Below are 22,563 nucleotides of genomic sequence, written 5' to 3'. Positions count from 1 at the left end.
TTTTTTCTTTCTTTTTTCTCTATAAAAAAAATAATAGATTTGGAGTCTCTAACAAACAACACTCTAAAAAAATTTAAAAAGATTAGCAAGCATAGCTGAAAAATCTAATAGATTTACCTAAAAAATCTGAGAATTAAAACCTAACTCGAGTCGGATTTTTAATTGAACCAGATAAAATATTAACATAGTAAAATTTAATTGATTTGACCAGGTTTTTAGTGACCTTTGATCAAATTGCAAACTAAATTGGGTCAATATTAAGGAAATTTACAAGTGACCTAGTAGCTTAATTAGCAATAGTCAAGTGATAAGGAGTCAACTACAAAAAGAAAACATCTATAATTTGAATCCTACCACTTGCATTTCACAACCCATATGTACGTGTATGATCGACTAAGACTTCGAGTTGGTAGGCTCTCCCTCGTGATTTGGTTTTTGAGAGTGGCCACCTACTCATGGGTTGAGTCCAGAAATGCATCCATGATATCAAAAAAATTAAGAAAATTTAATAAAACGATATAGTTTTAATAAAAAATAATTAACTCAATAACTCGTGGATTGACCAATAACCTAGTAACTCAAGCTATTTTATAAGTAATATTCTGGCAAGTTCTACTAGTATTAACCAAAGCTAATTATCATTTGAAAAACACTATAGATATTGACTCATTTGTGTTGTTCACTGGAATAATATAATGGTTTCTTTTCTTATTCTAACAAAAAGCGCAAAGGCCTTGGCTTTTAAGATATTTAAGTATTTTTGCAAGGCTTGTTAGTCATTAAAGGATTGATCGGGGGTATATGTTTTTTTTAATTTTTTAAGCATAGTAAAATAACCTAATTTCCTTTCAAATTGAGGTTCATCAAACTAGCAAGTAAGGGTAGTGATGTCTTTTTATTTTTTAAAAATACAATAAAATGACAAGTTTACACTTGGAATCGAAAAAATTAAATCATTTGTCTAGGGGTATTTTGGACCTTTTGCTTTGGTTTTTTTTTATTATCAAGTTCATTAAGGGTATTTTGGTCTTTTATCAAGCTTTAATTATTAATTAGATTGAAAAAAATGTTGGTGCCCGTGCACTTTGGACAGTGTGTGCAGTGCCTTCAAGTGGCAAAAAATATCTTTTTTGTCATGTCATCGAAAGCGTTAACATGTCCTCTTCCTTATGGTGTGGTGCGTGTCAGTGGTAGTGGAGTGGTTTGTCGCCAATGAGCTTTTTTTTTCTATTCTTTTCTCTCTCCTCCTCTGAAAATTACAAGTTGGTCATCTTTGTTGTTGATGTTTCAACTTCAATTCTTATTTTTTTATTTTTTTTTGTTCTTAGCCCTTTTATCAAAGTTTTATTTGTTTTTAATTTTATCAATCAATTTCAATTTAACATATATTAGTTTTTTCAAGATAGTTCTTATTCTTTTTATTTCTAATTTTCTTTTCTTAGCCCTTTTGACAAAGTTATATTGATTTTCAATTTCATCATTCAATTCAAATTTATGGTATTATATTTTTCAATTTTATCCTCATTGTTTTGATTTCTAATTTTTTATTGACCCTTTTTATAAAAGTTTTATTTGATTCCAATTTCTTCCTTTAATCCAAATTTATGGTATATTATTTTTATCAATTTGGTCCTCATTCTTTCTATTTTTTTCTTCTGTTAAAGTTATTTTTCTTTTAAATTTCACCTTTTAATCAAAATCTTTTTTTATTTTTTATATCAATTTTTATCCTCATTCTTTTGGTTTTTTTGGTTTTTTTGCTAATTTGATTTTTCTTTTCAATTTCAATACTTATTCTTTTAATTGTTATTTTTTAATCTTTTTGTATAATTGAAACTATTTTTTTTCTTCCTTTAACATTTAAATAATTAAGAAATGGACTTCATGTTTTTTTGTTAAGATAGGGTGTTTCATGTCTAATAACCTGAGTCATATGTTTAAAAAGTTAACATGGTTTAATATATTTTTTTAAAATGAGCTTTATAATTCTCTATATTTTTTTATCAGATTATTCTGATCTTATGGTTTGGGCCACGAATTTGGCGGGATTTTCCTGGTTATCTCGACCCTGATTAACAAAGTTACAAGTTTGTCATGCTAACTTAGGTTGACCAAGGTCAATTATTTTAGGTCCTTTTTTTACCTCATTTCATCTTTCTATATTTAATGAGTTGTGAATCAAGCTACACCATCTGTTTCCTTTTAAAAAAATATTTTCCCAGGTAAAAAAAAAACATTTCCATTTATTGTTGTGGCCTATTTTTTTCTGTCTAATTAAAATAAAACCAACTTATTCGATCCAGTCGGGTTTATGACCCAAGCTGTAGATTTTTTTCTCCTTTTATAAAACGCACTTTGGCATATGAACATCATTTTCTTGAGTATTTTTTGTTTTAAGCACAATGAAAGAAAATTTTGTAAAGTAACACAATAGATAAAATATTTGGGGAAATAACACAATTTCACAAGTTGCAGATGGAAACTACGACATGTGAGTTGTAGATATCATCTACGGCTTTTATTTTATAATTTCAATCTATGACATGCGAGTCGCAGATAGCATTTGCGCCTTTATTCAAAATTAATACCTAGAGCCCTCTTTTCGCCTTATTCCCCCTCTCTCCCTATAGTCATTCGCTCCTCTCATTTCCCTACCATCAGCGACCTCTCTCTCTCTCTCTCTCTCTCTCTCTCTTCCCCCACTGCGAAACACACTTAAAATACAACAAGATCACCTATCTCTCTCTAGTTTAAAATCGTCACATCCTTTCTCTCACCACTGTAGATCAACTGTTTTCTAGCCAAAACAACCACCACCAGTCACCATCACCACCTACATTCTACCCTTAGAAGTATATTGAACACTTCCCCTCTATCAATTTAATGTAATTTATGATAATGTATGTTAATTTGATTTCATACAATGTTAGGGTTTTAAACCAAGACTTTTTTAAAAAAAAATTTAGAGTTTTTTTGTAATTAGGTAAATTGTGTATAATTTATGTTGATAATTAGGTTATTTTGTAAAATAATCAATAATTTGTTGTTGTTGTTGATTGTGAGTTAACAAAATTATTTTGTTAGATTTTATGTTGATTTAGGTTAAATTATGGATTATACCGAATTATGTATAAAATAAGATAATTGACTATGAAATACATGATTTTGTTTGATAATTTTGTTATAGTACTGAAATTTGATGAACGTAGGTGTTCGCCAATTAATTTGATGAATTTAGGTTTTAGTCGATTATGTTACCATTATGGTTTTGTTAATAAATTATGCACTTTGATTAATCTCAAGATAGTAATAAATTAGAATTATGTTTTGTTGTGTTGTTTGACAGAATATATGGTAATTTAGGAATATTATGCTTCCATGATCGTATCATTGTCAATACCGACAATGGTATCACTTATAATGAAGGAAGCCATGAGTTTTTAACTGCTATATTAGACATATCTCTTAATGAGTTATCTAGAATGTTGTGTGAACAACTTGGCTGGAATATGTTTGATATAGAAGTTGAAATTACTTGGAGGATGTTGCAAATCGAGGTAAGTTAATCTCGTGATGTTGGTGTACCAATTTGTAGTGATGAAAGTGTGAATTCAATATCTGAGTTTACGAGGATTAATGAGATTAATATGCAAGAGCTCCACTTGAATAATAGACCTAGACGAGGAAACTCTTCTAATATGAGGTTGACCCGAGTTCCAAGTAGCTCTTAAAGAACAACACATGCATCACGAGTAGTTAGTCCATCTAGGTTGGGTCGTAATGCAAGTAGATAAACATCAGTACATGAAATTATTAATATTGAACCTTAGTTGGGTATGACATCTAATTCATATTGCTATAAAGAATCCAAACCAAATGACGGCAAAGATGACCATCACATTGATAAAGTTGAGATTGAGGAGGGAGATGAAAAGGATAACGAAGAAGAGGATATTGAGTTAGTTAAGCCTATTAATCAATACATGGCTTCGCCTACTCTTGAATTTAAGGTTGCGAGTAGGAATGACCAACACCTATGCAATGACTAGGTTAATATTCATAGGGATTCAGGCTTATCAGTTGATGAATTGGAGGTTGGAAAAAAAAAATTAGAGACAAATTTAAATATATTACTGCATTAAAACAGTGGCATATAAAACATTCATTGTAGTACAAGGTCCATTATTCAACTAAAACTTATGTTTCATTGCAATGTGTTCAAGAACTAGTTTATAAAAGGTATTTGTATGGGAGACATCACTAAAAATCTAATTCATGAGAAATCTCAAAATTAAAAAGGTCACACATATATCAGAACCTTTTTATTTTGTAACGCTATTGTCAAATTGACTCAGATCTCATTAATAAGGTGATGTTGATAATTATAAAGAAAGATTTAAGTATAAGTGTTTTAATGATTCAAGGTATTGTGGAGAGGGATTATGGAAAATTATGTAAACTTCAATTATTGTTTTTTATTCAACTATATGGATGTTTAATTGTATTATAAAGGCTAATAATTAGTTGATACAAGACCTTAATGGAGGCATGGTTTGGACTAGAGGAGGTTATATTGCTTCTAAGAGTGCTGACAAACAGGACCACTTGGTTGTTGAGGCAGGTCCTGATGATATGTTGATTCTATATATGCAGGATCAACATCATTCAGATGATATTTGAAAGGGAAATGTCAGGTCTTTAGATTAATATCATTTTTAAATAATTATTGTAATTAAGCATTATAAATTATTAAATTTTAACTACTTTAATTGTTTAAATAACTAAATTGCTTGATTTTTATGGCAGTGATCCTGTAACACTTGGTTTTTGAGGCAGGTCCTGATGATATGTTGATTTTATATATGCAGGATCAACATCATTCAGATGATATTTGAAAGGGAAATGTCAGGTCTTTAGATTAATATCATTTTTAAATAATTATTGTAATTAAGCATTATAAATTATTAAATTTTAACTACTTTAATTGTTTAAATAACTAAATTGCTTGATTTTTATGGCAGTGATCCTGTAACACCTTAACATCATACATTGCTAGAGTTACTTGAGCGTGTTCGCTCATTTGTTATTGAAGCTAGTTTTTTTAGATCAATTGGCTACATAATATACATCTTGACCACGCATTAATTACAGCTTTAACATAGCAATAGAGGAACAAGACATAGCAATAGAGGAACAAGACATACACATTTCCATCTAAATATTGGTAAGATGACACTTATACTATAAAAAGTTGCTATGTTGACTAATCTTTGATGGGTGAAGCCTTTGTAACAAGACATGAATGGTCGATTGACAAAGATGTTTTATGTGATCATTTATTAAAAACGATGTGTCCAGTCGGTGTTTATAGAGGCAGTTGCATCAAATTGATATGGTTGGACATAAGCTATAAAACCCCCCAGCATATACGATAGAGGACTAGTTGATTATGTATGCTCGGATATACACATTACATATATTTAGAGGTTTTATTTTCACAAGTACTACTGATAATGCGGTACCATTGTTCTTTCTGGCACTAACTTTGTGGCTTGTTGTGTGATATGGTACAAGGCTAACATATCACGGTAAATCTCACTCATGTCCACAAGTTTTACGGATGAATTGGACAATCAACATCCACATCAGGTATGAGTTGTAAATGTATTGAATTTTCTTTTGTTATTTGTGAATTATTTAGTTTTGATTTGTTATCTAATATAAGTCTTTCATATGTTCTAATAGGTTGTATGGATGTCATATATAAAAGACTCGATACTTTCAGCTTTGCTTATATGCCGCAAGGGCTCTGATATTTGGTTAGCACAATTCTCGTTGTATTACTTTGACATTGTTGAGATGCATTACCCAGATCAGGTAATGCAACAGTTTAAACTATCTCAACATATATCAAATTATATTGATATTGATGATGAGCTGCATAGTATTAATGTTAGGGTAAGCGTGAGGGGAATTAGTGGGTGATTCATGCATCTTAACTAAATATTTAGGATGCTAAGAGAGATCATGTTTTTTAGGAGCAATATATGAAGATTGATGTAAATACCTATATGAGATGATATATGTACATTACGCATCATTTTATTACACTTACTTGGTCATGTTTCTTGAGGTATTTACGCAATCCAATGCATTATGCGCCCCGATATCCAAGACCAAATTAATTTGTATACAAAATTATTTTACATACAATATTTATTAAATATTGTTAATGTTATTGTGGATGATGACTACTAATTAGTTTTTAATATATGTAAATAGATTCATTACTTGGTATGAGAGGCTTGGAAAGCAGCAACGACTATTCATAAAGGTGTTGATGAGATATGATATATTGTGGCCAACATTATGCTCAATTTATGTTATAGCGGACTTCAATAGATTAGAGAGATCGAGCGTCTTCAAGTGGCATTAGCGAAAGATGAGATTTCTTATCGTGGAAGTGTTGGGGATGTTAGTTCATCTATGAGCATCTCAGGTCCATCCACGAGCTGGGGTGATATTGGTGTAGGTCTAATTTTGCTACTTCTGATTGAAGATGTTATGTGTTGTTTACGTTAATTATATTTTGATGCTAGAAAACTAGTTATTTGAATTGTGTGAATTGTAGTTTTTTTGATAGGGAGAGTTAATGGCAGAAGAAATTGTTACAGAATGTGTCTCTTAGTTAAGTCGCAGATAACATTTACGACTTGGGTATCACAATTGAAATTTTTGACTCTCGAGCCACAAATAATGAATACGACTCTCGTGTCGTAGATATTATCCGCGACTCTTGTGTTATAGATGCTATTTGCGATTCAATCAAGTTTACTAGTTTCCTAAATATTTTTTTGCATATGTTATTTTACCACAAGTTTTTTTTACTGTGCTAAGTTACCAAAAAATAAATTCCTCAAATTTTCTTATCCACACCGACCAGGTGAATCAAAAGTTTCATTGCAAGCTTGTCATGAACTGGAACACACACACACACACACATGACCAGCTTCTTCTTATTTTTTTTACCATTAATGGGTTATGACCAACTTGATCAAGAGATTCTACAAATGCTTAAAAATCCATGCATGCTATTAGTTAACTTATGCTGATCTTTCCGTGCTAGGTATGGAAATTGAATTGAGTTCCTACCTGAATATATTGACAAGCAAGCCAGGGTAACCTAATTCTCTTCACCATCAAACACTTTGAGCCAGTTCTGTGGGTGTGCAAATAGATAAATACTTGTGAGATGATTGTTTATTTCTAGTTTTCAAATTGGTTTGAATTTGATCCTCTGAGTAGGAGCCAAGCCAATCAATGCTTGGTATATTACCTAATAAATACTTCTAAAGCTGTTCTCCTAGCTACTGCTACAGTTCCAGTGAGAACATAATGATTTTTTAAAATTATTTTTTATTTAAAAATACATTAGTAAAAGTCAAGCTAATACCTGGTATATTACATAATAAATACTTCAAAAGCTTCTCTCAGCTGCTGCTAAAGTTTTAGTGAAAATTTTAAAGGTATTTAAAGATATAACTAAGGTTGTTTTTTTAAGTATTTTTTATTTAAAAATATATTAAAATAATATTTTTTTTATTTTTTAAAATCAGTACATTAAAATATTTCAAAACATAAAAAAATAATTTAAAATTAAAAAAATAATTTTTTTAGGGTTAAAATACAGCTTTTGTGAAGCTAGCATCGATCAGAACCTCACACAAAATATGACCCCACCTGGTTAATATTCTTTGCAATGGCTTGGACTTGGAGCAGGTCGCCATCAAGTCTTAGCTCAGCCGTAGCGATCCACAGTGAAATTCAGCTCACCCAACGCACTGACCATTTTCATGAGCTGTGATGCAGGATTTTTTGTATATAGTTTTTGTTTATTTTTTTAAGTAAAAAACAATTTAAAAAAACATATAAAAACAAAGATGAAAACTGTATCAAACACCCCCAAAGTCTTTGAAATCAGATGCCTGCTCTGCTGAATTTCTTCTCATCTCCTTCCTTTTTCCTTGCCATGATCTTGACTTGGCCATATTTTTTTTTGTTCTATATTTGTTTCCCTACTGGGCAACTGTATAGCTGCTTAATTTCCGCACTGTTATTTAAAAATATATTAAAATAATTATTTTTATTTTTAATATCGTTACATTAAACTTATTGAAAAATATTAAAATAATTCAATTTGATGTTTTTTTAAAAGCAAATCCCAAACAGAACCTAAAAGACTTTCTTGCAAACATTTGAAAGAAGTTACTTGCTAATATGATATTGTGGTTGTTTCTATTTTAAAAAACAATTTTGGAAAAAATAAAATTAATGTCTTTATAGGGTTTTTTATGGTTTTGATATGCTAATATTAAAAATTAATATATATATATATATATAATATTTTAAAAAAATATTATATGCTAAAATAATTTTTTTATTTTTAATATCATTACAACAAATTTATTAAAAAATATTAAAAAAATTCAATTTAATGTTTTTTTAAAAGCAAATCCCAAACAAAACCTAAAAGATTTTCTTGCAAACATTTGAAAGGAGTTCCTTGCTAATTTAATAATGTGGTTGCTTCTGTTTTAAAATTATTTTTTTTGAAAAAAATAAAATTAATGTCTTTATAGGGTTTTTTTTATGGTTTTGATATGCTAATATATATATAATATTGTGCATCATATTCCTAAAAACACATTTGATTGTGGTTACAATATGGATTCCATTTGAATTTTGAACCATAAATCCCATGTCCTGTGAAGAAAGCAATGGCAATATCAGTATGTTTTTGTTTTTTTAAAATATTTTTGAAAGAAATTAATTTTTTATGTATTTATGTCATATGTTAATATTGAAATTAATTTTTAAAAATTTTAAAAAATATTATTTTAATATATTATGTTCTCACTGCAAAACAACCCTAAAACTTTGGGTGCTTTTTCCTGGTTTTGACAGTGACTTCGCAAAGGGCAGCGTCACTGTGAGAGTAATGGCAGTAGGGACCAACTACACTGAGGTAGAGGGCAGGATCATGGAGGTGGGACAAGTAAAGACTGGATGCATGGTGCTAGATCGATTTATGTTTGTTTTGATGTAAAATATATAAATGTTCTTCTTCCTCTTTGTTTAATTATAGAAAAAAAAATACAAAAACAAATGTATAAAAAATGTATAATTTGCCTTTACACGTACTCTTGTGAATCCTATACTTAGTATTTGACGATTTTTATTTTTTTATTTTTACTATATTATATCCTAGGTGAATTAAAAAAATATATTTCATATGTTTTTAAATAATATTGATTATGAAATATTTGATCAAGATAGAATGAATTTCAAAGAATTTTATAATTAATATCATTTAAAAATAAAAAAATATTTTTTCTAATTCAATATTGCAAATGAATTAGAAAAAATGTTTTATATATTTTTAAATAATATTGATTGTGAAATATTTAACCAGCGTGAAAAAGATTAGAAAAAAATTTAAAATTTTATTTAAATAACTGATGATTATAATATCGAGAACTAAAATAACTTAACACAAATCTAAAATCATCAATAAACTAAAATAATAACACAAGATTTAAATTTGAACTCTTTACATCTAAATATTCAAATTATAATATATTTATATTTTAAAAAATGAAATAGTTTAATTCTAGTATCTATAAATTCTTCATATCGTGAGTTTTTTTCTTCATTTTCTCTCTTTTTTTTTTGTCTTCTTATTTATAGTTTTTAAATTAGAAAATCTTTAAATATTTCTTGTTTAAGAAAATATAATGGTAAAAAATATTCATACAAAATCAATGGTAAAGATTGTTTAATAAAAAAATTAATTTGGGATTTCATAAAGTTTTGGATGACAAAGTTGGAATTTTATTTTGTTAAATTCAGTGTCTCTGTCCCGTTTGCCCTCTCAAGAACAAGGTACAAGAATTTATTTTTTATTTTTTATTTTTTATTTTTTATTTTTTATTTTTGTCTCCGAAAAGGACAATTTTGAGTTTTATTCCCTTTAAACATAATGTTTTTCTATCTCGTGGCTAGTTTTCCATCTTATACCTTGAACCCAGCGCTACCTCATTCTAGGAGTTCAAGCAATTATAGGAAGAGCCAAGAGGCTGTAAGTGTATGAATATTACTCACCGACAGTATATATATATATATATATATATATATATATATATGGTGTTTGGAAATAAAATGTAAATTATATTTTTTAAAAATAATTATTTATTTAAAATAATTTTTTTTATGTTTTTTTATCGTTATAATATTCTAATATTAAAAATAAATTTTACAAAATAAAAAAAATTATTTTAATAAATTTCTAAATAAAAAATACTTTAAATCATTACTACTATTACAATCTAAAACACATCCTAATTCAAGTGACTCAGGCCTTGAGGCATCATCCTGTCTATGCATGTGCTGAAAACTCCACAAACGTAGTAATTATGTTATTATTGCGGTAGTTTCTGTTTTTTTTATATTAAAAAATATTAAATTATTATTTTTTACAATATTTTTATATAATTTTAAATATTAATTTTAAAAATATGAATATTTTTTAAAGATACTGACACCAAACTCAATACATGAAAAGTTAAAAGTATAGGAATATTTACAGCTTTAAATTCCCTTCGCACACATGCTTGACTTTACTAATATGGGTTCAAGAACATTAAGTAAAGATGAAAATCAGCATATGATCATTGAATACATTGAATAATTCAGAGAACAAAATCCAGGAAATTGTTTTAAGCCATGGGAGAGGACTCGCTTCATCCTCACACTACCAAGAATGTGGAAGATGCATGAAAACAAGCACGCATCTTCATATTCAGAGCTTCATTCACATCTAAGCATCTAGCTCTGGCAAATTTGCCAGGAAGAATCATCACAGAGGAGGATTATCAGAAAACTAGCCGAAACCCTTTTTTATATATCAACTTCTAATCAAACTTTTATATATGAACGCAAGTTTAAGCACTTAAAATTTGAAATAACAAACAAGAGCCTACTGCAATACAAAAGATGCTATGTTGATAAATGCCTCCTTTACATGAGTTTCTCCAGTACATGGAGGCAAAAAGGAAAAGAAGAGAAAAACAAAGCAAATTACATTGCATCAGATTACATCTTTAAGACCTGGGCAGTAAGTGCTGGAAATTAAAATCATATGTGCCGAGCACAAGAATGTACAGCTTTCACCTAGAATGTATGTCATGGCTCTGAGGATGGCCTCGCTAGATATTGTTGCCACTCCTCAGGCATTCCCTTTCTTATCCTCAGCATCCTTCTTGCTGCACTTGTTAGGGGTATGGCAAGAATGTCATAATCTTTAGGGGCCTGCAAGAAAAAAGAGTAAAAGCTCTTCATGAAATATTTCTTATGTTTGGCTAAGTTTTACGTTGATAATCATTGACAAAGGTCATCTGGTTTTGGTTCATAATGAGAAAGGTAACACCTTTACATGCTATTCACAGCCACAACATGTGATATCCCAGCTTTCCATGGACGAATACTTGAGTTTCAACCATTTATTATTTACCAGAACTAAATGATACCTTGGGGACCTTACTCAACTTCATGTTTGCTTCCTCTGGAGTTTTTTTACCCTTCTTTGAGTTGCATTTGGCACAAGCAGTAACCTGTTACAGGAGGAAGCAAGCCACAGAAACTGTGAAGAACTTCCTCAACGCCAAAATGTAAATCTTCATCAAAGTGTTTATTCTTCTATTCATCTTCCATGTTCTCCATACATTATACGGCCATCTCTGTAGCTTATAATATATGTGTTCCAATTGTAATTAACCCAAAGAGGAAAGGGTAAAGCACCAGTTTGAAAATTAACCAACTCTTCAAACATATCATAAATGCTATCAGTACAGATACTGGATCATGCATACAGAAAGATCTGGCAATTAGTTGGAAGATCGATCATCGCAGCAACAACTACTTACAAAGTAATCCCAATAAGTTCAAAAGAATAGATTAAAAGAAAAAAGAAAGTCCAGGACAATCAAGCAGCTGTTAGATTGTATTCTATTTTCATCAGTGTATAGCTCCGTTTTCAAATAGCCATAGTTCGCATCAAAATAAAAGTTTTCCTAGACTTACAATGAGTATCTTACCAAATTTTCCCATTGCCATTCGCCTCCTTGCACGGTTGGCAGAACATGGTCAATGGTCAAATTCTCATGGGAAGAACAGTACCTACTCGCAATTTAGGGAAGCATTAAATTAGACACTAAGAAATAACGCATTGACATCGTGCATGCCACTAGTATATTTCTTCAGGAAGTAACAAGAAACTGTGGAAACAAAATAAAAATCTGAAAGAAGTACTTCCACGTGATGTGGATCACAATATACTCGTAAATCCATCAAAATGCCAAATACTATTTTTTTTTCCCTCTTTTGGTTATAAAGTGAAGAAGAAAATAATCTGTGATGACAATGAAAATTCTGATATGCCTTTGAACCCTTTTGTGTCCCCACCTGACAAGATAGATGTGATCTTTATCGACAAGAACTTGTTGATCAATATCCACATTTTACACACCAAAAGGATCAGATGGCTAGTAAATGGTGAAGAAAGAAATAGAAGCTCCATCTTTATAACTCTGGATGTAAAATTGAGATTTTCTGTCATTAACTGACAATTTAAACCTTGAGCGTGTTTTCTTCACTTCCTAAATCATGGACTTCGGATTTGGGAGGTGATAACACTCAAACAAATTAGAAGTCCTATGGTATATATTGATGTCGAGTAACCTGTTCTTACAGAGATCAAATCATCATCTAACTAACCAGATATACATGCAAGGCGGTTTTCAAATAAGCCAGGGACGAGGGCAAAATCTACTTCTAGGAAATGAGCTTCCAGAAGCTATTTGGATGTAGTTTCTTGTTCAAGAATATATGTAAATTCCATCACACACAGCAATTCAGTGTCTGTGTCGCAATAGACTAAACTTGAACTAATATGTTGCAGGTTACTTACTGACAAGTATAGTTGTCCCGATGAAGTATATTCTTGCGACTAAGTTTGCTTCTGAATATTCTTCTTCTCTTAACGACCTGCAATAGATGTGGAACCTGAAAGCAGAAGCTTAAGATAAGCTTGAGTGGAGTGGGATGCAAGTAAAGCAGTAAAAGCTTTTAGTAAGAAAAAGGTTGGAGGTGTTTGAGGTGAAAAGAGAAAATGATGAGAGAACAGAAATCTATCTAGGAACTACAAAAGGATGGCTGGTAAAAGAAAAATTAGATCATATGCAGTCCTCAAATGCCTACCCTTAATACAGCTGGAATGTAAAAGGATCCGCTTGGGGAATTTACTGCCTGATCATAATATTCTAGTACATCAGCCTGGAAACAGAATGGTAAAGAATTTAGAAACCGAACGGCTTATATGCAGTTGTGAGAAAGCGCGTGAGTTGAGCAATGTGGTGGGCATTGTTCATCTAAGAAATAAAATGTTTTGAGTGACAATAGGTTTACAGGTATGGGGGGAAGTGGTATTGCTTGAGAAACAAGTTAGTCAAAGCAATCATATCATGAACCAGAATGCTTCTCATGCATCGCTGCATCCTACATGATCATTCTTTGATATACTAAAATACTAATTTGCGTTGTCATGTTCACTAGGTTTCCTTGTGGTTTATACAAAATTTGCATGAGAAAATAATGGCATAAGCTGCAACCATGAACTAGAAACTGTATATGACTGCTGTTAACATGTCTAAGTGTATTAGTTTTACACATCAGGCCAACCTTCTCCATGAATTCCAGACACATGGCACGCTTCCAGCACACAACATTCACTGGCCTGTGCAGGACAAGAACAGTCAGATCCATATACAAATATCTATCCAAGTCTTTCTCAATTGGTAGAAAGAAAAACTAAAGGAAAAGAAAAGTGGTAATTGTATCAAGCACTTCCGGAAATGAACTTGCAGCTTCCTATCCTTCTTTCCTGTTCGGTGATGCTGAAACGAAGTTCGGAAAGGAAGGAGGATACGGAAGTTATTTGGAAACTCCCAAATTCCCAATCAACAAAGAGAAATGGGGTCAATAGGACAACGAGCCACTAAGATATCTGCAGAAGGCTATTAATCATGCACGAGCGAGGTTTCAAGAAACATGTGTTGAATTCAGCTTTCACCAAAAAGTTGTTTTTGCTGCATAATTCAAGCTGTGACCATTCGAATCTAATTTTCTTCGATGAAGACTACACTTCTGATTACAGGTCCACAAACACTACTACTCATTCCCATTCCATCTTGGGATTCTACCGCAAAGGCAACGCTTTAATGCAAGATATTCATACAGATCACATTTAATTGATTGATGAACCTAGTCAACAAACCAAATAAAAAAAAAAAGAATACTAACCAAAAAACAGAAAGAAATAATCATATTAGAATGATGAACCTGGTCAAACAAACAATTAATAAATCGATACACACACAAGTGAAAATTAAGAGGTGCAAGAATCATGTAAATAGAGAGAAATAAGGTACCTGTAAGAGATATCCAAGACAAGGCCTCTAAAGCAAGCCAATTCATCCCTCTCACTATCATAATCTTCATCACTAGCCTCGCTAACACTTTGACTTGCCACTGTATAAAAATGCTTGGATTTCTTGCTCAAAGAAGCAGCAGCATATAACTTTGTACAATTAGCACCAAGAGACCTGATCTTTCTCTTCTGGGTCTGAGATGATCTCAACCCACCAAGAAAATCATTCCCAAGAAGCTTACAGTGAGTCCCATCATTGTTAAACAGCAACTTCAAGCGACCTTGTACTGTAAATTGAGCCATCAACTACTACTCTACAGTCTATATATACTTCAAGAAACAAAAAATACTGCTTTGTTGTCTGTAATTTTCAAATGCTAATGTGGGAACTCAGAGGTTACTACTATTCTTGATTGCGTGGGAACTTTCAAGGTTTTAGTTTCTTGAAGTAGGAAACTTTAAAACAAGAAAAGAAAAATCTTTCTAGAAAAAAAAAAAAAAGGTTGCTAATTTACTGGAAAAAACCGCTGCCACATGTTATCACACGTGCCTATTCGTTCTTTTCTCCATACCTCAAATATCTTCATCTTCGAATCTGGTTAAATTTACAAACTCGCAATCCTTTTTGCTTCTTGATTTTGTTCAGTGCAATAGAATTTCTCTCTTCAGATTTTAGACTGTATTTGTCAACTAGAAAGTGATTTCTTAGTTTATAGTTAGATAATCGTCCCTTCTACATCTTATGTCGAAAAAAACAATTATCATAAAAAAATATTTTAATATTATTAATATTTTAAAAAAACAATTAAATTAAAATTAACTTTATATAATCATCTGACTTGACTTGGTAGATTTAAAAATAAATAAACAATAAAAATATAATTTATTTTAAAATAAATATTATATATATATTGTAAGGATAACATATTAAATTAATTTTAATTAATCTACCAATTTACATAAAAAAACAATTATCATAAAAAAAATATTTAAATATTATTAATGTTTTTTTTAAATAATAAAGTTAAAATTAACTCTATATAATCTGCCTTGGTAGATTTAAAAATAAGCAAGACTACCAGTAAAAATATAATTTATTTTAAAATAAATATTAAAATTTTTGATATACATATAAATATTGTAAGGATAAAATATTAAATTAATTTTAATTAATCTACCAATATACATATCGAATAATAAAACTATGATATTTAAAAAAATCAAAATAAATTATAAAATTTAATTTTTAATAAATTAATTCAAAATTAAATAATAAAATTAGAAAAAAAAAATCATTGCAGCCACAGTAACATTTCTATTACAGGCTCTCTTGGACTTGATATTGAAAAAGAATCAAGCAACAAACATCTGTGATGCCCTTAAACACCTCTCCAAACCAATAGCAACTGCCGTACATTTAAGTTTCAAAGGCATCCTAGCTAAGAAACACGAGTAGTGGTGGTAATAAAGAAAGAGGGAGAAGACAGAAACACAGTTTGTGTCAAAATTGGAACCAAGTTTTTAGCATTAAAATCATCAGTGTAGTCCGACAGGCTAAAACTCAAAAACATGTTATTCAGTCCCCCGTCCTCCCTCCCTTGCAGCTCTTAATTACACCTCACGCAAGCACTTTCCCCCAATCACACCCACTTTCTTTTGGTGGGCAAGTGACTAAACAAATTAGAAGACGGCAACAGAACCAGAGCCAAGAGGGCTGTGCCCTGGCTTCCAGGCTTCACATATGCACACTTGAATCCACCCCATCTGATACCATCCACAACACCACCAAAGCCCCATTTCAAATATAAATCTGCAACCCATCAAAAAGATACACAGATTAGGCCTGATAGAATTAAATGATCCGAAATTAAGAGATTCGAATAATCAGATATGGAAGAGAGGTCAAGAGATGGCAAGGTTTACCATTGCTGGACTTTCCTAAACTCTGTAAGGACAGGGTATATGTTTTCAAAGGCTTTGTATGTCTCATCTCTTACCTAAGATGTTCAACAAAAAGAACTATCAGCTACCAAACTCTATCAGCATGCAGGTCAGAGATAGTGAACATGAGATTTTGGATTTACCTTGGCTCCGGTGATCACAATTTTTCCTGAGACAAAAATAAGAAGCACAATCTTTGGTTGTTTCATTCGATATATTAAGCCCGGAAAGATTTCAGGTTCATACTGCACAAGTCAAGCACGAGATGTCAGGTTCATATTGCATGGCACATCCTTTGGGGTTCATACTTGCACAAGTACAACATAAGAGTTCTAAAGTTCATGCTAAAAGCATACAATTCAGGTGGAAGTGTGTCTGTATTTGAGATTGTGGTGAAAAGTGTTTTTCAAAATAACTTTTCACTTAAAAATATATTAAAATGAATTTTTTTCCAGATTCTTTTTCTATTTTCAACATCAATCAGAAAATACTAAGAAAATCATCAATTCGATGCTTTTTCAAGCTAAAAAAACCTTTAAAAAGCATCCAAAAACATAAGAAGAAGAAGCACTCCCAAACACACCCTAAAGCTCTGTTTGGAAAAAACAGCTGCTGAAAGTGTTTAGTAAAAAGAGATTCTGGCTGCATGCCTCAAACTCCTTTGAGCAAAAAGACCCATACACGTAAAGGTTTTTAAAGCAACCGTCTTCCTGCTAGGGCACTAAGTTCAACAGATTATGGTTTTTACTTACACTTGAGAAAGCACCATGGGAGTATGCAAGCCCTTCAAGTCTGATGGGGAACTTGACATCACACGAGCCAACAATATTCTGAATTTTGAAGTCCTGGCAGTTGCAATGAGGAAACGTAAACACAAGGGGAACTTCAAAAGACAACAGCACAAAACTAACCAGAAGAAATTCAAGAACATGCATGCATATGTGTTGTATCTGTGTGTGTGAAATAGAGAGAGAGAGAGAGAGAGAGAGAGAGAGAGAGACCTTAAATTTGGCAGCAAAGCCAAGCTTTTGGATAATTCGTGCATACTGTAAAACAAAATATTCATTTTTGAATAAGAACCATTTCAAAGTAAAAGCATTTCAGGGAGAAACATGCAAGTCCTCTTTTACTTATCAAACACATCTCCATTACACTTCAGATGCAAGTCCTGTTTTACTTATCAAACAATTCTCTATTACACTTCAGACTATAGTATTGCTCATCTATGAAAACCAGCAGAATGCATTTGTTTGTTGGAGAATACTACAAGAAAATGTTCCACACGTGATGGATACAAAAAGGTTGCCAGAAGTTTTTCCAAATGATGGGTACTCATGTGACAACAGAAATTTTTAAATCAATATCTAGTTGTGATATATTGTTTATCAAATGAAAGACAGAAATCTAGATTAGTGTTACAAGGAAATTTTTAGAGACCATCCTGAAAAAAAAATATTGAAAAATTAGGATTCAAGTTTTCTATTCGGAAAGAAATAGTTCAAATTAACATTAAATCTACTTTCCTTCTTTGTGAAAAGATTTTTTTTTTCAAACAACATTATTAATTTTCCTCAAATAAGAAAGCCATACCTTTCTAGCAGCAAGTTTTGACTGTTGTTCGCTCTTGGCACCTGTGCACACCTGATACGGCAGGAGAAAAAAAAAACTCTTTCAGACAAGGGGCTGCAAAAGATCACCAGAATAAGCTACTAGGATATGGACTGGAATTATTTTGTTTAAATGCACCCCCCTTTCCACCATTCAGTTTTGATATGGACTAAACATTTTATAATCCATTGTAATGCTGGATCAGTATTTAATCAGCATTTTTAGACTGCCTAAATCCCTCATCACTCCCAATTCTTCATTCCAATCACCATTCCTCATCAATGCATCCACGAGTATATGCTGAAGAAGGTAAAAAATCTCAAATAATCATCCCTTAATTTAACCTCCACAGACGTGAACACCACCTTCTGCAAATACACTTGAATATTATCTAATTCTTTCCTGTGGTGCACACGTAACTTTTAACATCTTCATCCCAGCTATGCCTGTTTATGAATGTGCTACTTCTTCACTTTCCAACACCCATTACCATAGAGCATTGCAGGTCCAGTTATAACTATGTATAATTTATGCTTCAACCTAATAAAGATTTTTCAATCACATAACACTCAAGTCATGCTGTTCCATTTCAAGCAACATTCTTCAAAACTATTGGTAATATAACAAATCTGCATAGCATAAATTTGAAAGTAACAAGCAATATAAAGCGATAAATAAACGTACTTTGCAGAGGCAAATAACTCACCATCTTTCCAGATGCAAAAATCAATGCTGTAGTTTTTGGTTCCCTAATCCGCATGATGACGGCAGCAAAACGCTGGATGAACATGCATAAAAGATGAGGGATCACATAGACCTAAAACGACAGAGCTTGTATCAGGAAGATTATCAAACACAGGCACACCTTGGGGTTGTATTCTGCATTACGGGCTTGCAGGGCAATTTGCTTAAGATCCAGCCTGCAATCTAAGTTCACAGTTGAAACAATGTTCCTAGAAGCATAAGGTTCAAACAAGAACAGTTAAATGTCATAATTTAACATCGACTACCCAGTATTGAAGAATCATTTTGTAGGAAAAGAAGAAGAAGATGGTGAACCAAAAAAGAAATGGTGCACAAAAAAGACAGTGGAGTGTCAGATCTAAATATGGTCAACAAAGTCAACTCTTGACATTTGTCTTCAAATTTAGGGGAACAAAGTCAAAGCCAAAATTGAATGTGAGAAAAGAAGCAGTTTTGTATAATCTCTCCAATGCATAACAACTCAATTCCTTTATCTGAGTGCTATTCCTCCCGATACCATAATAAAATTTTAAACTACAACTTGTAAGAAGCAAGACTGCTTTATTGTTATGCATGATTTAAGTTGTGAGGTGATGTATCAAATTTACACAAGCACCTCTCTCCAACTAACTAAACGAGACAGCACAAGAGACATGATTTTAAAACTTTTTTGGCAGCCAAATGAAAACTAAAAAATGTTGTGAAAGCCCCTCAACTTCCTAGAAAGTTGCCTCTAGCTCTAACAGAAGTAAATATTGCACAGAAACTACAAAGAAACAATGGACAATTATTTGGCAGTTACAGAAAAATTGTATTTGTCTATCTCATATATTTATTTTTTCTAATTGTAACAAGCATATTCTAACAAGTAATATAGGAAACCGTAATGCTGTATCAATCAAAGGTAAACAAAATAGAATCTGGAACTATGGCCTAGCAAAGAAGGATCCATGATTGTGTCAGGCGTGCAATTTTCTAATAGGATCCGTCATATGATTTAAATTCTTTCTTATGCCTCCAAGCTGAGACAAGCATAAACTTGTTTGACTCTACCTGTAAAATTCTCTTTGTATTGTCAAAAGCTTGTTAGTGAACAGCTTCCTATTGCAAGCAAATGCAAGCTTCAACTTTAAACTTCATTCAATATGAAAAATAGACCTCAAAAACACAAAAAAACCTACGAAATGAACAAAAAGAAAAAAGCATGCTGCTTAAGTTTATTATTCAATAAAAGGTTCATTTACAACTGCACATCAGCGAACAAATCCCACTTCTTTAATTTCGCTTCTCATTTACTATAGTTTACAGCCATCAAACAAAAAGTTTCTTTTTTCCTTAGATTACTACATAAGTCAACATACCCAGCTCCACCTCTGAAGCCTTCCCCAATTTAACCCTAAACCTGATCACCGTACATCAAAAACACTGTACAGCCTTCAAAAATCTATTACAAACAACATAATCGCACTTTCTTTCTTCTCCTTCAATATACAAACATCACCTCTAATACAACCTTCTTTTAAGGAACATCAAACAAACACAACTGCAATCAAACCCAAAAACGCAAAGCTTCCACAAATTCTTCATATCACCTAGGTCAAAAGACACATGTAGGCATGCCCAAAAAGACAAAGATAGAGCAAATAGCTTTCATTTATTGAAAGAAAAAAACATGGAAAAGGGAGACTTACTGGAGGATGGGAACAATGCCAGAAGGATGCTTGGAAAGATCCACTGGCTGGCTACCTTCCAAGCCCCCTTGCTCTGCCATTTCTTCCTTTTATTGTTCCTCACTACCCCAATAATCCCTAAAAACACCCACAGAAAATCGATTTGTTTATCTGGGTTCCTCCTTTTCACGCCTAAAAGCTGGATCTTTTATGTGGATTTGTCCTTTCACACCTAAAAATTAGACTTTTATATCTGGGTTCTTGTTTTAACGGGTAAAAATCGAGTCTTTTATATGGGTTTCCGTTATCACAGCCAAAAGAGATGAATCCAACCTTATTAATGAATGAAAAACACAGATCTATCCAAAAAGTTCAATTTTTTTACCTTTTATTCTCAACCCAATAACCCAAAACCCCTCAATCAAGCCAAAATAAGGCAATTCTAAGTTTTATTTCAAGATTAGAACCCACATGTCGAGCTTTAAAAGAAAATCTCTCAAGGAAGATAGTGAGAGAGAGAGAGAGAGAGGGAAGAATTTAAAAGAGGGTTTCTTTTATAGGTTTTGATTTTAAAAGAGAGAAATATATATATATATGTGAGGAATTTGAGGTTCGTGTTGTTTTGGGTTTGGATCTGGTCTGGTCTCAAATCCTCTGATTACGAGAGAGAGAGAGAGAGAGAGAGAGAGAGAGATAAGAGAGAGGCAAGCAGGTGATGTTGCTGGTGGATGAGGAGGGGACTTTTGTACCTTCGCTAGGGTGATTTATAAGGTGACTGGCTCGTGGGAGCCTGATCCGGTCATGGTCTGTGGTTACCGGGTGGTGCCGGTTGGAGGGGTAAGCTTGGGATTTCATAGAGTTTAGGTTGAGTTTACTGTTTTAGCCTCCGTGTGGGGGATGCTTTAAGGGCGATGGGCTGGGGTTTTGTTGGGATTTTGAAGGGGTGATGGATTTCGGACACGTGGATGGTGAGATTGGGTGAGTGATGGATTTGTCGGGATGTGGGTCCCAATTGATGATGATATGAAGCATCAGCATCACGCCGCCCATGGTGAAAGTGAGGCCTCAAAACCGATGCCTATATAAAACCCTCCATCCTACTGTTTTTCTTCGAGAGATCCCATTTCTTAACGTTGGGTCAACTTTTTAAAAGTTTTTTTATTTAAAAATATATTATAATAATATTTTTAAAAAATTATTTTTTATATTAGTATATTAAAATAATATGAAAATATTTTTAAAAAAATTAATTTTTTTTGAAAATACCAAAAAAAACTTTATTATTTGATCAACACTTCTTCAACCTTTAATAAAGCCTACTTGTATAGGTTGTTCCTTTTTTTTTTTTTTTGAAAAACATCATTTTACATTTCTTTTCATTCTAAAGGCAAGAGTAGAGTTTAAGATAGAGTTTTGATTTTGTGGTTGGACTGTATTTTTTAAAAATATATATTTTATATTTTTAAATTATTTTTTTTATTTTTTAATCGTTTTGATATGTTGATATTAAAAATAAATTTTAAAAAAATAAAAAATATATTTTAATACATTTCTAAAAAAATAGTTTTAAAAACAATTTCTGTTATAATCTCAAAAACATTATTAGACAAATAAAGCCTAAGTATCTGTTTGTTCACAATGTATACTATGTAATTCACAGCATAAATAAACGATTCTAAAATTAAAGTTTTGTTTTTTCTTAAAATAAAATTAAAATAATATTAGTTTGATTTCAAATGCATATGAAGCAAAAACAAATTAGTCAATGTAAAAAAGTGTTGGTGTTGTTTATGATTTTTTACCATTAATTTGTTTAAAAATATAAACTAAATAGTTGATATGTATATTCAATAAAATAAATTAAAAATTATATGTGTCGATAAATAATAATAAATACGTTAATTTCAATAAAAAATTGAATTGAAAAGCTAAAATAAAGATACATATTAAAATATATGATCTTATATTACTGAGAGCTCTTAAAAAAATTTATTTAATTATACAATAAACAAATATTAGAAAATAAATAATTTAAATTTCATTGAAAAAACAAATCTA

At 31.4% G+C, this 22,563-nt stretch overlaps 1 pseudogene; it reads right to left on the bottom strand.

Annotated features, from left to right (window-relative positions):
• Nucleotides 1-11,746: 11,746 nt before the first annotated feature.
• LOC133668367 (uncharacterized) lies at nt 11,747-21,232 on the bottom strand (annotated as a pseudogene).
• Between the last annotated feature and the right edge of the window lie 1,331 nt (nt 21,233-22,563).

The sequence above is a fragment of the Populus nigra genome, chromosome 11, assembly GCF_951802175.1.
Source record: "Populus nigra chromosome 11, ddPopNigr1.1, whole genome shotgun sequence".
Classification (NCBI taxonomy): domain Eukaryota; kingdom Viridiplantae; phylum Streptophyta; class Magnoliopsida; order Malpighiales; family Salicaceae; genus Populus; species Populus nigra.
The sequence above is the reverse complement of the archived record's forward strand: the minus strand, read 5'-3'. Positions and strand labels throughout refer to the sequence as shown.